The sequence below is a fragment of the Zingiber officinale genome, chromosome 7B (assembly GCF_018446385.1).
Source record: "Zingiber officinale cultivar Zhangliang chromosome 7B, Zo_v1.1, whole genome shotgun sequence".
In the NCBI taxonomy this organism is placed as follows: Eukaryota; Viridiplantae; Streptophyta; class Magnoliopsida; order Zingiberales; family Zingiberaceae; genus Zingiber; species Zingiber officinale.
The window spans coordinates 88492855-88509049 of record NC_055999.1 but is presented as its reverse complement, the minus strand read 5'-3'; the positions used below and the strand labels follow the sequence as shown (position 1 = coordinate 88509049).

Genomic DNA, 16195 nt, shown 5'->3' with positions numbered 1-16195 from the left:
CTGCATCTTGAAACATTTTTAGAGATTTGTGATTTGGTGAAATGTGAAGGAGTATCAGCAGATGCAGTTCGATTGATGACATTTCCTTTCAGTATCAAGGATAAAGCAAGGACTTGGCTATATTCTCTCTGTCCTCAAAGCATCACAAGTTGGGAACAATTGGAGAAGCAATTTCTGAATCATTTTTTCCCTCCAAGTAGAACGGTGTATATGAGGAATTGCATAACAAATTTTGCTCAGGCATATGGAGAATCATTATTTGAAGCATGGGATAGATTCAAGAGTCTTCAAAGACAGTGCCCTCATCATGGTTTTGAAAAATGGTTGATTTTGCACATATTCTATGGGGGAATTTCTTTCTCAGACAAGACTTTATTGGATTCATCAGCTGGAGGTTCTTTTATGGACAAAAGTGTAGATGAAGCTTATTCGTTAATTGATCAAGTGACATTGAACCTCCATGAATGGTCGAACAAAAGTTGGATGGAATTTTCCTCAGATATTCAAAAAGTGCAAGCTATAAATGTAAGAGAGTTCACAAACAAAATGAAATTCAACCACCTAAAAATGTTGAAATTCACAAGTCACAGAGTGAGGAGTTCAAACATTTGGGGCAAAGCTTGATAGTATTGTTTCAAAATGGTTTAAAGAAGATCCCCTCCTACACAGTCAAGATCCAATGAAAAGTGTGATGATGTTGGGTTGAGAAGTGGAAAAATCATGAAGAACTTCTGAAGAACGACATGTTTAGAATTGAGGAGAAGAATAATAGAAGATCACAAGAACTCAGTTCCATTTCTCTAGGAAGTTCCCAAAGGCCACAAGTACCTTTCCCTCAACGATTAATCACACCAACATTAGATAAGCAAGTTGGACCTCCTCCAAAAGCTCAAAGGGAATTTGGGAAAAAGGGAGTTCAGTCTTTCCCAGGACCTTCACTAAGGGTTCCTTTTCCACAAAGGTTAGTGGGGGTCAATGAAAATAAAGACTTCGGCAAATCCTGTGACACTAATATGGTTGAGTGTAGATTTTTGAATATATATGAAGATGAAGATTTTTCAGATGAGGATTTTATTGATAATGTAGTGGTAAATAAGTTTTCAGATCTATCTCAAAATTTTATAAGGTGTTATAGTGACATTGAATTTTCAGATGATGAATGTGATGTGGTAGATCAACTTAAAACTGCAAGTGAAGTTATTGATCCTCTTGTTATTGATTCTCCTATTGAGGACATAGATGTTGGTTTATTTTTTGATGTATGTGTTGATGATGATGATATGGAAGAATGTGTAGGGAGCTGTGTTGTGGAAGCAGCATCTCAAGGATCACCACCTTTGTCAAGACAACCCTTAGAGGTTTTAAGAATTGATCATGTTGTGGAACAATGTGTAGGGACTTATACAGAGCTAGTAGAGTCTCGAGAATCACCATCATTGATATCATCAACACCTAAGCTAGAGCTAGAACCATCATTTGATTCAGAGGAAGTCACATCTACATGTTTAGAAATTTCAGGTATTTCTCAACAAAGTAAGGTTAGTATTTCTTGTGATCTTTTGGAAAACTTTATGGAGGTACCTATAATTGACTTTGTTGGATGTGATTCAGTTTTTATTACTTATTCATCTTATCTTGATATGGTTCTAGCTCTATACTATATAACATGCTTGTGGGAGATTTGTTTTTCTTTTGGATGTGCAGATTTCACATGGGCCAATAATTGGAAGCTCAATCTGAACCGTCTTCGACCACCTGAAAAAATTTCCAAGAAGACGAAGATGGAGAGAGTTATACTTTACTTTGTAGCTCCTTTGATGAAAGCTCTCTCCATAATAAGAGCCCTTGGTAGGAGGGTTCTAAAATATCTTACCCCTCCAAGAGCAAGATTTAGATGAATCTAATGAGGTGGTCGAGCTAATGACCTTAAACAAGCACTTCTTGGGAGGCAACCCAAGTTCATTTTCCTTATTTTCTTTTATGTCTTTAGTTCTCTCTTTATAATAAACATGTATCCTCTACTTAATTTTTCTTGTCTATCTTATTGTTGTAGAATTCAAAGTTGTGGAGGAATGTGAGTATTGGATGGAGGAGTATCTTTAAAAACATGAACGTCAACCATTTGGAGCTCATCACTTGGTAACTTCTTTTAAAATCTCCTCCACATTGTTTTTAGTTTTCATTGGGATAATGAAAAATTTAAGTCTGGGGGGATGCATTAGATGCATTTGATTTGCTTTGTTTGTTTTTGTTTTTGCTTATGTCTTGCATTGTGTTTTGATTTTTTGTGGCATACATCTTGAGAACATCAAATCTTCACTTATATGCTTTCTTGGATTCAAGTGAAATGTTAGCACGATTATTGTCTCGATTCATGATGTTCGCATGATGCTACTAGTAAACTTTGTGTAGTTCTTTTTTCTATCTTGGGAAGCATTAATAAGCTAAGAATCTTATGGTGATGAGTTTTAGTTTTGGTTCAACCTTAAGGATTTTATCTTCACTACACTTGTACTTGATGCTTGAATAGTTGATGTCATTGAAATAGTCATGATTCATCTTGTTTGCTTAGTACTTGGTTTCCATGGTGATTTCTCAACTTTCATTTTGGTTACTGGATGAGGCTCAAATCATTAAAGCTCATTTGGAAAAATCAAAATATCCCAACATGTGTGCTAAAAGTACATTTGTGAATAAGTTTTGCACAATGCAAACACTTATAAAAAAAATAATAAAAAAACAATAAGGGATATAAAAAACAGTTGTCATGAGTGGAATCTAGCAAGTCACCCCTTTGAGACCGAGTTAGGTTACTGGGGAAATGACTGTTTAGCTTCTCTTGAGATTGAGCACACCTTTGAGACCTTGGGTTAGTTGAGAAATATGAACCAAGTGAATGGTAAGTAAGTGCCTATCACTGGTTACTTGTCTTTCACTGGAAATATTAGGAATTCAAATTTGATGACGACTTGACTAGGACATGGATTGAAACTTGAAGGGTGTTGAGTTACTTTTACACTGCGCACAAGATTCTTATGCTTGAACCATACTTTACTTGTTTCCATGATCATGCTCGTTAATGAAACTTTTTGATAGAGTTAGGAAAGTGCACTGGGTTTTATGAATGTGTTGTAGGACATATGAATTTAGACTGCAGCATTTTGCTTGAGGACAAGCAAAGGTTTAAGTCTGGGGGTGTGATGTGCGTAGATTATATACTCTTTTATGCATGTTTTTACGCACATTTACATACTTTGAGCATGCTTGATCTATGCATTTTTATACTTCCAGCTTTCCTTTTAGCATATTTACTCTTTTGGTTCGGAGATCTGCTTTTTGTGCATTTTCTGTACACAGGAGTCGATTTGGTGAAGAATCTACATCTTTGGGCATGCATTGGAGGAGACGAAGGGAGAAAGCACCGGGCCGTGTGGAGTTTGGCACCAACAGAAGAGAAAGATGACATGGCCGTGTGAACCTCGCACGGCCGTGTCAAGATTTGAAGCCAACCAGAGCAGAAGCCTTACATGGCCGTGTGGATCTACACGGCCGTGTGAGACTTCCAGAGACCAAGCAGGCTGTGGCCATGTGCACCACACTAGCATTTCCAGAGCGGAAGGGTTCTGGTCGTGGAGTCACACTGCAGTGTTTGGCGAGAGGGAATCGACATGGCCGTGAATCTCACACTGTGTCACGGGCCGTGTGGCGATTCCCTCCTCTATTTAAACCCTTCTTCATGAATTGAAAGGGATCTCTCCCTTTGGGAGAAGGCAAGATTTGGTGGTTTCCTCCCATTCTTGGGAGGATTTCAGGCGATTCAATGGGGATTTCGATTCCGGAGCAAGGATTGGATCCGAAGACAAGGCTTCTTCGTAGATAAGTTTTCTCTTTTCCCCTCTTCTTGTTTTCTTGGATTGGGGATTCAAGGAATGCTTGTAATCTCTATTCTTTCGGGTTTTCTTCCTCGATTCATGGAGTAGATCTTGTATTCTAGGATTAAGGGAGTATTTGTATGATGGATTGATGTAATCTCTTATGGATTTGCCATTTTCTTGTTTCAATGACATTATCTTGCTTGTATCAATTAGATCTTGAATGATTAATGGTGGTTTGTGCTTAATTCTCATTCTTGATTGATTGTTTGGATTTCTTATGGACTTGGTAAGGATAAACTCTCACTCGATCATCCGAGGGATCCACGTGACAGGTGCAAGCCCGTGTAAGGACGTTTGAGAGATAATCTTGAAGAGGAAATAGGAATATTCAAGAGAGTAGGATGGATTCTATGATTAACTTCTTGTATCTTTATAGATTAATAAGTTGTGGGCTTCTATGTTGATATCCGAGGAAGGCATAGTAATAGGTGCGCTTCTGTGTAAGGACAACGTAGGTTCATGTCTAATTAATCCTATTTAGATACATTTCTCAGTCCTTAGCCGGTTGTCTATTGCAAGAGGGAACCAGCAACTTTCTACATGTTTGGCAATTGAGGAATAAGAATTGGTAAACCATTTACATTCAAGAAATCTTACAAAGAAACCGAAACTCCTAGAATCTCCCTTTATCATAACCCAAAACACTAAACTCTTGTTTGTTGATCTCTAATATTAGATTTGTTTACCTTTACTTCGCTTTTGAAACGATTGGATAGTTGTTTAGCTAATTCGCATTGAGGCATTTCTAGTGCTTATTCCAGTCCCTGTGGATACGATAATCTTTTATATTACTTGCGACATTTCCGTACACTTGCGGAGCGTAACAACCGTAGTCCCATGTAAGCTGAAACTAGACTAATATACTGATTTAAATGCTACTAATGCATTTAACTGAGCTGTTAGAAATATCTGAGGTAATATTTAGCTACACTAATCATTTTGTCGAACACTTGGTGTGCTCCAACTCTCCCCTCTAATAGGGAGACCACCTCTAGGCACCCGACAACGTCTAGAGCCTCCAACTGAAGGAGAACAACGTGTCTGGCCCATCTAGAGGTGCTCAACTAGATCCCTAATCTGCAGGAGGGTTTAAACACACCCTAGGTGCCGAAAAATCTGCATATAGCTAAACTAAAGGCATGCAATCAAACGAAAGCTACTTATACTGCAGGTGAGGGGTTTCTTACCTCCTGTTCGTAATTTCTTACGATTATAATCGCTAGGTTTCACGGAGGAGAGATCTCTTCAACGATCTTCTCGCGTCTATGCGTTCCTCTCGCGGAGGGGAGCGTCCTCGTGCCTTTGATGTTGCCGGGAGGTGCTCCTAGGGCCCTTGGCTTGGTGCGCCGAGAGAAGGAGGAGGAAAGGAGAGGGGCGGCGTGAGGCTAGGGTAAGGAGAAGAAGTTCACGGTGGAAACCAAAAATATCACCCTCACTTAATTATTTTCTATTTATATTAAGTGATAATTCCGGCCTAACTCCAACTTAAATAAAATTGATTCCCTTTCCTTTCAGCACGGCCCTGCTGGGTTCACTTGGTTACCATGGTTCACCATAAGTCGTAGGACCCATAGGTCTCGGGTTCAATTCCCGCCTAAGCTATTTTGCGGTTCTAATTATTTTTGCTACTTCCGCTATTCTAAAAAATCTATAAAAATATCCTAAAATTCCAGAAAAATCATAGAATATTTCTAAAATAGTTTTGAGAATTTTTGGGCATTACAATCTACCTAAGTAAAATTTGTGATTCAATGTTGGTTAGTCCTAAGAAAATCGTACTAGTTCCACTATACAAAAAAATTTTGTACAAGTGTCGAACCTTTCCTTAAATAACCTATTGTGTTCTTTAGAAGTTAAATTAGGAATCGCAGACGGAACTTAACATCATTGATTCCAAATTTAACTTATCTGTTCTTAATGGTTTAGATTTGAATCGCAAGCGGAACTTAACACTATTGATTCAAATCTACCTAAGTTATTAATTCCATAAATATTAATTTCTAAAATTGGCTTCCAGGACTGCATGGCGACGCACATGGCCTTCTTGGATATGGGAGCAGCCACCACCGCCTAAGCAAAGCCTTTTAAGGAAAGCTAATATTTATTTCTTTAAATAATTCTAGGTTAACCAAAAAGAACAATCGAATCACAAATTCAAAAAAGAAGAAAACACAAACTCGAAAAACAATTTTGAAAACTCTAGAATCATATGTCTCTTGTGTTTGGTATTTCCAAAAATAACTATACAAAGAAAACTAGTATGATGCGGAAAACAACTACTAGTTATACCTTTCTTTGTAAGCAAAAATAACCTCTTGATCTTCTACCTATTCCTCTTCTAACCTCGGACGTTGTGTGGGCAACGATCTTCCGAGATGAGAACCACCAAGCACCTTCTTCTTCCTTCTAGGCTTCGGCCACCAAGAGCTCCTCCAAAGATGAAGAGGTTCGGCCACCACCATGTTAGGATCGATGATCGCGGCTAGAGAGGGGGGGTGTGAATAGCCGCCCCAAATTCTTTCGTTTCTTCCTACGATTAGGGTTAGCGCAGTGGAAATAACTAAATAGAAACGCAAAGGAAAAAAGACAAACCTCAAACTCGATGGATGTAACGAGGTTCGGAGATGAAACTCCTACTCCTTGGCGTGTCCGTAAGGTGGACGAAGCCTATCAATCCGTCGGTGGATGAGTCCCCGGAAACCCGGCTAATAATCACTCCTTCTGGGTGGAGAAACCTCGCCACAATGTCTTGCAACAGCAAGATAAACAGGAGTACAAGAATACAGCAAGAAACTAAGTACAATACAAAGATGTAATAACCCTAGCTTGCCTTCTTGTCGACTGGATGAAGCAGTAGCTTCAAGCGACGCCTACAACAGCAGGAACCCAGTCGAAGAAGTCGAGGAAGCTCACGCGAAGCTTCGGAAGCGAGCTTAACAAAGCTCTAGCACAGCACTTACAGAAGCAAGAAGAAGATCAAGAAGAAGCAGAAGCTTCGGTGAAGAAGCACTGTAGAAGCCCTCAGCCCTCTTTTATACCTGCGAAGAAGAGAAGACAGAAGACTAGCCATTGTGAGCCAACGGCTAGGGCTGGACCGATCAGAACATCTCCTGATCGGTCCAGAAAGACCCTGATCGGTCCTGGGGACCGATCAGAGCTTCCTCTGATCGGTCCAGGGACCGATCAGCATGCTTTTCTCCTGAACTTCTTGCCTTCTGATCGTTGTTTCCTGATCGGTCTGCAGACTGATCAGATAACACTCAGTAGGCTACTGTTTGGTTACTGATCGGTCACCAGACCGATCAGCCGTATCACTGGATCGGTCCCCAGATCGATCCAGAGCTTGGTTTTTGCCCAAACCAAGTCCCAAACCTTCCAAACCAACATCCGGTCAACCTTGACCTGTTGGTACATCATGCTTAGCATCCGGTCACTCCCTTGACCTGCTAAGACTCCCCACCAAGTGTCCGGTCAATCCCTTTGACCCACTTGGACTTTTCTCTTCGTGTCAAGTATCCGGTCACTCCCTTGACCTACTTGACCTTCTCAACACCAGATGTCCGATCACCCTTGATCCATTTGGATTTTCCCTTGCCCGGCTTCACTCGCCAGGACTTTCACCTAGCTTCACTCACTAGGGTTTTCACCTGGCTTCACTCACCAGGATTTCCAATCTGCCCGGCTTCACTCACCAGGACTTTCCAACTGCCTGGCTTCACTCACCAGGACTTTCACCTAGCTTCACTCACTAGGGTTTATCCGTCTGCCTGGCTCTACTCACCAGGACTTTCCACATCCGATCCAGAGAACGAGCTACCGAGCCCTCTCCGACTTCCATCCGGTCCAGAGAACGAGCTCCCGAGCCCTCTCTGACCACAGTCCGGAGAACGAGCTACCGAGCCCTCTCCGACTTCCCATGTGCCAAGCTTCCATACTTGGACTTCTCCGTGCCAAGTCTCCATACTTGGACTTTTCCCGTGCCAAGCTCCCTGCTTGGACTTTTCCCATGCCAAGCTCCCTGCTTGGACTTTTCCCGTGCCAAGCTCCCTGCTTGGACTTTTCCGAGTCAGGTCAACTCACCTCGGGTCAACCAGGTCAACCTTGACCACGGGTTGCACCCACAATCTCCCAAGCTTGTATTCGTCAAACATCAAAATACAACTCGAGTCAAGTCAACTCGAGTCTGGTCAACCAGGTCAACCTTGACCACGGGTTGCACCCACAATCTCCCAAGCTTGTATTCGTCAAATATCAAAATACAACTCGAGTCAAGTCAACTCGAGTCTGGTCAACCAGGTCAACCTTGACCTAAGGTTGCACCAACAATCTCCCCCTTTTTGATGTTTGACAAAACCCATAATCAAACTCATAATCAAGTTAGGTTAACCCGATAACCTAACTTAGGTTTTCTAATGTTCTTCCCTGAACATTCTCTATTCTCCTCAAACCTACACTCTCCCCCTTTTTGACACACATCAAAAAGAGTGAATCAAGGTCAAGAGTTTCTTTCTAATGAAAGTCACATACCTTTCATTGAAACTCTTAATTTCCCCCTTGATACTAAGGTCAACAATTAACTTAGTGATAATCTCATATCACTCAAGTCTTTAGGAGTAAAAACTCCCCCTAAAAGTCAACTCCCCCTTGACTAATAGGTAAAACTCCCCCTAAAGGTCAACTCCCCCTTGACCATTGCACCAACAATGTCTTGGAGAGTTTCAACCCTTTAGAAATCCAAAATACCACTTCCATAGCTGCAATTTCAGACAAACAGTCGAAATTCAGCAACTTGGCACGCTCTGATCGGTCACCAGACCGATCAGCCTTCACTGGATCGGTCCAGTGACTGATCCAGCATCCCCTGGATCGGTCCTAGTGACCGATCCACTCTTTCCTGGACCGATCAGCATCCTCTCTGATCGGTCCACAAGTCTGATATCAGAATTTCTGATTTTCCTCCCGAAATTCAGAAACTCCTAGAAAATTCCAGAAAATTCCAAAAATTGTAAAACTTTGAGGATACATTCCTCATCACATATACTATCATGGAAAAATAGTTTTCTATGAAAATAACTTCCATTTTTAAATCTTGATACAAAGTTCGAAAAACTTTGAAACAGTTCAAGTTTAACTCAACTTTGTATCAACTTGCTCAATGATGAATGCTATCACTAGAAAAGCTTCATCAAGGTTTTTCAAATCAATTTTGAAATGATTTTAAAACAATTCAATTTAGGACCATAATCTTTGGGCTAAATGTACATGACTTGTACATAAGCTTTCCCTATGATCCCCAATTTTGAATTAGGCTTATCTAGGTACAAGAACCATGCACCTTGATCCTAACTCATCATCCTAATATCTCACACACATCTAAGGTGTATCAAACACATTCAAGTCAATTTTGATGTGAGATATGGGTTTAGGTTATCTTATTCTAAGGTCTCATGCATTTTCTAAACATCAATTTGATCTCCATATCAAATTGTGTTTTTATCCTTAAATCAATTTCATTGATTATAAATGCAAGAGAAGAGATGATGACATGGCATATAATGATATCATACATAATAACATGTGCCAATGTCATGATGTCATGGCATAAAGTATGAAACTTAAATAAAGCATGACATATAAATAACCTAAGCATTATCATGACATTTCAAATGATCATAGATTAAATATGATGTCATGACATGGCATATGACAAACAATATATGGCAAATAACATGTAAAGGTATAGAAAATACCTAATTCTAGCCTTAGTTGCCATTTTTGATAATTTCGATCATTTTTCCATAAATTCTATATTCCTAAGTGTATTAGACCTAAAATCATATCCTCAAGACTTTTAGATCACTATGTGCCAACTAGATTGACTCTAGAAAATTCCTCAAATTTGATTGGCACATCCTAATCACCTTAGGAATAATTCTTAATTTCATTTTCAAGGCTTGATCACACCTTGAAAATTCCTAAAGTGACACCTTTTGTCATGATTAGGTTAACTACCTAGTCAAGTAAGGTTGGCACACCCTAACTCATCTAGCGTGATGAAATCACGCTCCTAGGAACCCAATACCTATTTGAGCTCATTGGGTTCACTAAATATTCACTAGGGATGACTTCCCTAGCAACCCTCCTAATGACCCTCTTAGGCTTTAAAGCCTTGGCCATTTGGGACTCATCAAGATCAACTCTAGGGGTGACTCCCCTTGTGACCTTGGTGATGGTCTTCCTAGCCCTAGATTTTGTTCCATAATCGAATGGAACATTGTGATAAGTGGGCTTGACCATTTGGGACTTAGGTTTGTGACCCAAACCTCTCTTGTCCTTTGTCTTTGGTTTTTAACCCTTAAACCCTAGAGATAACTTCTCCAAGTTCTTAAGAGCCGTTTCCAAAGTATCAAGTCTTGACCTCAAGACTTGATTCTCCTTCTCTAATACCTCAATTTTTAATTTTTCATTGTTCTTTGAGGTACTCCTAGGCATATGTCTAGTAGTTTTGGGATTCCTATCTAGGTTTCCCTTAACCTTAGATGAGTTAATTCTAGGGTTGACTTTCCTAGTGTTATCCTTATCTAGGCTCACATGTTTGGCACCTAAGCATGTGTATCGATTTCTATAATTATCATGCTTATCATTATTGTCAATTGCAATCAAACTACTAGCATGCATCTTACTAGTATTGCAATAATGTGCCTTAGAGATTACCTTAGGGTTTGCCTTAGCTCCCCTTATCGATGTGCTCGGTCTCTTGTCCTTGTGAGATTGCCTCCCCTCGGACATTGGCTCCGATAATGTCCCCTTCGCTTGCATTGGAAGCACACCACGTGCTCCTTGCTCTTGCGTATCGGGACTCCGGCTTCCTTGACTTTTGGTGTCGGTGGAGTCTTCCTTATCTTCTTTGGACATTTACTCTTGTAATGTCCATATTCCCTACACTCAAAGCACATTATGTGTAATTTATTTGAAATTAAAATACTTGAGTTACCTAGGGTTGAGGATGGTTGTATGCTTTCTCCTTCATCCCTTCCGGAGATAGAAACTTCTTCTTCTTGCTCCGATCTTGAGGAAGAACTCTCCTCCTCTTCTTCCTTAGATGTTGAGTAACCCTCAACTTCTAATTCCACATCTCCATGGTGTGAGCTACTTAGCTCACTTGACTCCTCTTCATGGCTTGAAGTGGATCTCCCCTCATGGAACTTAGCCAAGTTGTTCCACAATTCCTTGGCATTGTTGTAACCACCTATCTTACACAATATATCGTTAGGTAATGAGAATTCAAATATTTTCATTACCTCGTCGTTGATTGTGGATTGGTGGATTTGCTCCTTCGTCCACTTCTTCTTCTCAAGAGGTTTTCCTTCTTTATCCATCGGAGGAGTGAAACCTAATTGTACACAACTCCAATTTTCAATGTTAGTCATAAGGAAATACTTCATCCTTACCTTCCAATACGCGAAGTCGTCGCGATCGTAGAAGGGTGGAATTGTGATGTCTTCTCCGAGTAGATCCATTCTCTAGCTTGTGCTCCCTCGGGTGTTAATCCGGCTCAGAGCGACCTCGCTCTGATACCACTTGTTAGGATCGATGATCGCGGCTAGAGAGGGGGGGTGTGAATAGCCGCCCCAAATTCTTTCATTTCTTCCTACGATTAGGGTTAGCGCAGCAGAAATAACTAAATAGAAACGCAAAGGAAAAAGACAAACCTCAAACTCGATGGATGTAACGAGGTTCGGAGATGAAACTCCTACTCCTTGGCGTGTCCGTAAGGTGGACGAAGCCTATCAATCCGTCGGTGGATGAGTCCCCGGAAACCCGGCTAATAATCACTCCTTCTGGGTGGAGAAACCTCGCCACAATGTCTTGCAACAGCAAGATAAACAGGAGTACAAGAATACAGCAAGAAACTAAGTACAATACAAAGATGTAATAACCCTAGCTTGCCTTCTTGTCGACTGGATGAAGCAGTAGCTTCAAGCGACGCCTACAACAGCAGGAACCCAGTCGAAGAAGTCGAGGAAGCTCACGCGAAGCTTCGGAAGCGAGCTTAACAAAGCTCTAGCACAGCACTTGCAGAAGCAAGAAGAAGATCAAGAAGAAGCAGAAGCTTCGGTGAAGAAGCACTGTAGAAGCCCTCAGCCCTCTTTTATACCTGCGAAGAAGAGAAGACAGAAGACTAGCCGTTGTGAGCCAACGGCTAGGGCTGGACCGATCAGAACATCTCCTGATCGGTTCAACAAGACCCTGATCGGTCCTGGGGACCGATCAAAGCTTCCTCTGATCGGTCCTGGGGACCGATCAGGGCTTCCTCTGATCGGTCCAGGGACCGATCAGCATGCTTTTCTCCCGAACTTCTTGCCTTCTGATCGTTGTTTCCTGATCGGTCTGCAGACCGATCAGATAACACTCAGTAGGCTACTGTTTGGTTACTGATCGGTCACCAGACCGATCCAGATACCCAGTGTATCACTGGATCGATCCACTGATCGATCCAGAGCTTGGTTTTTGCCCAAACCAAGTCTCAAACCTTCCAAACCAACATCCGGTCAACCTTGACCTGTTGGTACATCATGCTTAGCATCCGGTCACTCCCTTGACCTGCTAAGACTCCCCACCAAGTGTCCGGTCAATCCCTTTGACCCACTTGGACTTTTCTCTTCGTGTCAAGTATCCGGTCACTCCCTTGACCTACTTGACCTTCTCAACACCAGATGTCCGATCACCCTTGATCCATCTGGATTTTCCCTTGCCCGGCTTCACTCACCAGGACTTTCACCTAGCTTCACTCACTAGGGTTTTCACCTGGCTTCACTCACCAGGATTTCCAATCTGCCCGGCTTCACTCACCAGGACTTTCCAACTGCCTGGCTTCACTCACCAGGACTTTCACCTAGCTTCACTCACTAGGGTTTATCCGTCTGTCTGGCTCCACTCACCAGGACTTTCCACATCCGGTCCAGAGAACGAGCTACCGAGCCCTCTCTGACCACAGTTCGGAGAATGAGCTACCGAGCCCTCTCCGACTTCCATCCGGTCCAGAGAACGAGCTCTCGAGCCCTCTCTGACCACAGTCCGGAGAACGAGCTACCGAGCCCTCTCCGACTTCCCATGTGCCAAGCTTCCATGCTTGGACTTCTCCGTGCCAAGTCTCCATACTTGGACTTTTCCCGTGCCAAGCTCCCTGCTTGGACTTTTCCCATGCCAAGCTCCCTGCTTGGACTTTTCCCGTGCCAAGCTCCCTGCTTGGACTTTTCCGAGTCAGGTCAACTCACCTCGGGTCAACCAGGTCAACCTTGACCACGGGTTGCACCCACAATCTCCCAAGCTTGTATTCGTCAAACATCAAAATATAACTCGAGTCAAGTCAACTCGAGTCTGGTCAACCAGGTCAACCTTGACCACGGGTTGCACCCACAATCTCCCAAGCTTGTATTCGTCAAACATCAAAATACAACTCGAGTTAAGTCAACTCGAGTCTGGTCAAGGTTGCACCAACAATCTCCCAACACACCAAGCTCCAAGGGATGCTAGAAATATCGCCTCCTTTTCTCTCCTTCTTCTCCAAGCAAGATCCGGCCACCACAAGGACTCCAAGGAAGAAATGAGGTTCGGCCACAAGATGGAGAAGAGAGAAAGAGGAGGGGCCGGCCACACCCAAGGAGAAAAAGAGAGGAGAAAAATAATAGAGTCGTTCACCATGAAGGCACCTCTACCCCTTCTTTTATAATCCTTGGTCTTTGAAAATAAGGAAATTTAAATAAAAACTTCCTTAATTCTTTTGCCATGAAAAAGAAAATTTTAATTAATTAAAATTAAATTCCTTTTTTCAATTACAATGGCCGACCACATTCAAATCTCCAAGCAAATAAAATTTTAAACACAAATTAAAACTTCCTTATTTGCTTCTGGAAATTTATAAAAAAAAATTCTCCAATAATTTTTCCCTTCATGGTGGATTATAAAAAGGAAATTTTATAAATTAAAATCATTCTTTTAAACATGTGGATAATTTTCAAAAAGGAAAGTTATCTCTAAAAATTAAAAACTCTTTTCAATCTACAAATAAGGAAAGATATCAAATCTTTTCTTAATCTTTTGTAGAAACTTATAAAAGAGATATTTAATTTTTAAACTCTCTTTTAAATCATAAACATGGTTAAAAAAGGAAAGTTTTCTCAAAAATAAAATCCACCTTTCAATCTACAAATAAGGAAAGATTTCAAATCTTTTCTTAAACTTTTGTAGAAAGTTATAAAAGGAAAGATTTAAATTTCAAACTCTCTTTTAAAACCATGATATCCACATAAGAAATAATTTTAATAAAAAACCCTTTTTAATATGATGTGGCCGACCACCTAAGCTTGGGCTCCAAGCAATTGGTTGGCCACCTTAAGGCTCAACCTTTAGGCTTGGCCGGCCCTAAGCTTGAGCATCAAGCTTGGCTTGGCCGGCCCCTATAGGTTGGGTAAGAAGGTGGGTATGTGGTGGATATAAATCTCTATATACAAGAGGCTACGATAGGGACCGAGAGGAGGAATTGGTTTTGGTCTCCCGATGAAATTAAGCTTCCTGTGTTCGCCCCGAACACACAACTTAATTCCATCAATAATAATTCATTCCACTAAAGAATTATTATTGAACTACCGCACCAATCCCAAATTACATTTTGGGCTCCTTCTTATTATGAGTGTGTTAGTCTCCCTGTGTTTAAGATGTTAAATGTCCACTAATTAAATGAGTTACTGACAACTCACTTAATTAATATCTTAGTCCAAGAGTAGTACCACTCAACCTTATCGTCATGTCGGACTAAGTCCACCTGCAGGGTTTAACATGACAATCATTATGAGCTCCTCTTGGGGACATTATCAACCTAGATCACTAGGACACAGTTTCCTTCTATAATCAACAACACACACTATAAGTGATATCATTTCTCAACTTATCGGGCTTATAAGTGTACTAGTGTAATTATATAGTTAAGATAAACTAATACCTAATTACACTACGACCTTCCAATGGTTTGTTTCTTTCCATCTTGGTCATGAGCTACTGTTTATAATTTATAAGGTACTGATAACATGATCCTCTGTATGTGACACCACACACCATGTTATCTATAATATAAATTAATTGAACAACTACATTTATCATAAATGTAGACATTTGACCAATGTGATTCTTATTTTTAGATAAATGTTTATACCAAAAAGTAGGCTTTTAGTATACACTCTAACAATCTCCCACTTATACTAAAAGACTAAGCTGTCATATCTGCTGTCATACATCTGATTCCCAACCCTTCAATATGCCCATCAAAAGCTCTTGCCTTAAGGGCCTTAGTGAAAAGATCTATAGGTCATCATCTGATGTAATCTAGGCGGCAGCAACTTCTCCTCGTTTATACGATTTCTCGTATTGGGTGGTACTTGCGCTCTATTGTGTTTACTTGCCTTGTAGACTTATGGTTTCTTCGAGTTAGCTACTGCACCACTATTATTACAATAAATTGTAATAATCTTTGGACAAACCAGAAATCATATCTAAGTCCATCTTGAGGTTACTGAGTCATTTAGCTTCTATGACTGCCTCAGAGGCTGCCACTTACTCAGCTTCTATGGTTGAGTTCGAAAAAGCACTTTTGTTTATCACTCTTCCATAGTTATGACTTTACCTCCTAAAGTAAACACAAAACCCCGAGGTCGACTTACTATTGTCCCTATCTGATTGGAGGTCAAAATCTGTGCAACCCACAGGGACCAAATTATCTGCCTTGTAAGCTAGCATATAATCTCTAGTGCCTCTAAGGTACTTTAATATATGTTTTACCGCAGTCCAATGTCCTTGTATAGGGTTACTTAGATATCTGCTAACTATGCCCTCGACAAAACAGATTTTTGATCTCGTGCATAGCATACATTAGGCTTCCGACAACCGAAGCATAAGGAACTGCCTTCATTTCCTCTATCTACTTTGATGTCTTCGGAGACATCTCTTTAGATAAAGCTACTCCATGCCTAAAAGGTAGAAAACCTTTTCTTGGAGTTCTGCATGATAAAACGAGCAAGGATTGTTTCAATATATGAAGCTTGGGATAAGTAAAATATATTTTTCTTGAGATCCCTTTGATCCCAAGAATATATGCATTCTCTTAAGTCCTTCATATCAAATTGTTTGGATAACCATACCCTTACTTCTGACAACACTTTGATATTGTTTCCAACTACCAAAAATGTTATCTACGTATAGTATAA

General features: G+C 40.8%; 1 non-coding gene across 1 annotated transcript; it reads right to left on the bottom strand.

Annotated features, from left to right (window-relative positions):
• Positions 1-208: 208 nt before the first annotated feature.
• On the bottom strand, positions 209-314 carry LOC122007439. Its single transcript, XR_006118936.1, has one exon. It is a non-coding gene; the product is annotated as a small nucleolar RNA R71 (small nucleolar RNA).
• Between the last annotated feature and the right edge of the window lie 15881 nt (positions 315-16195).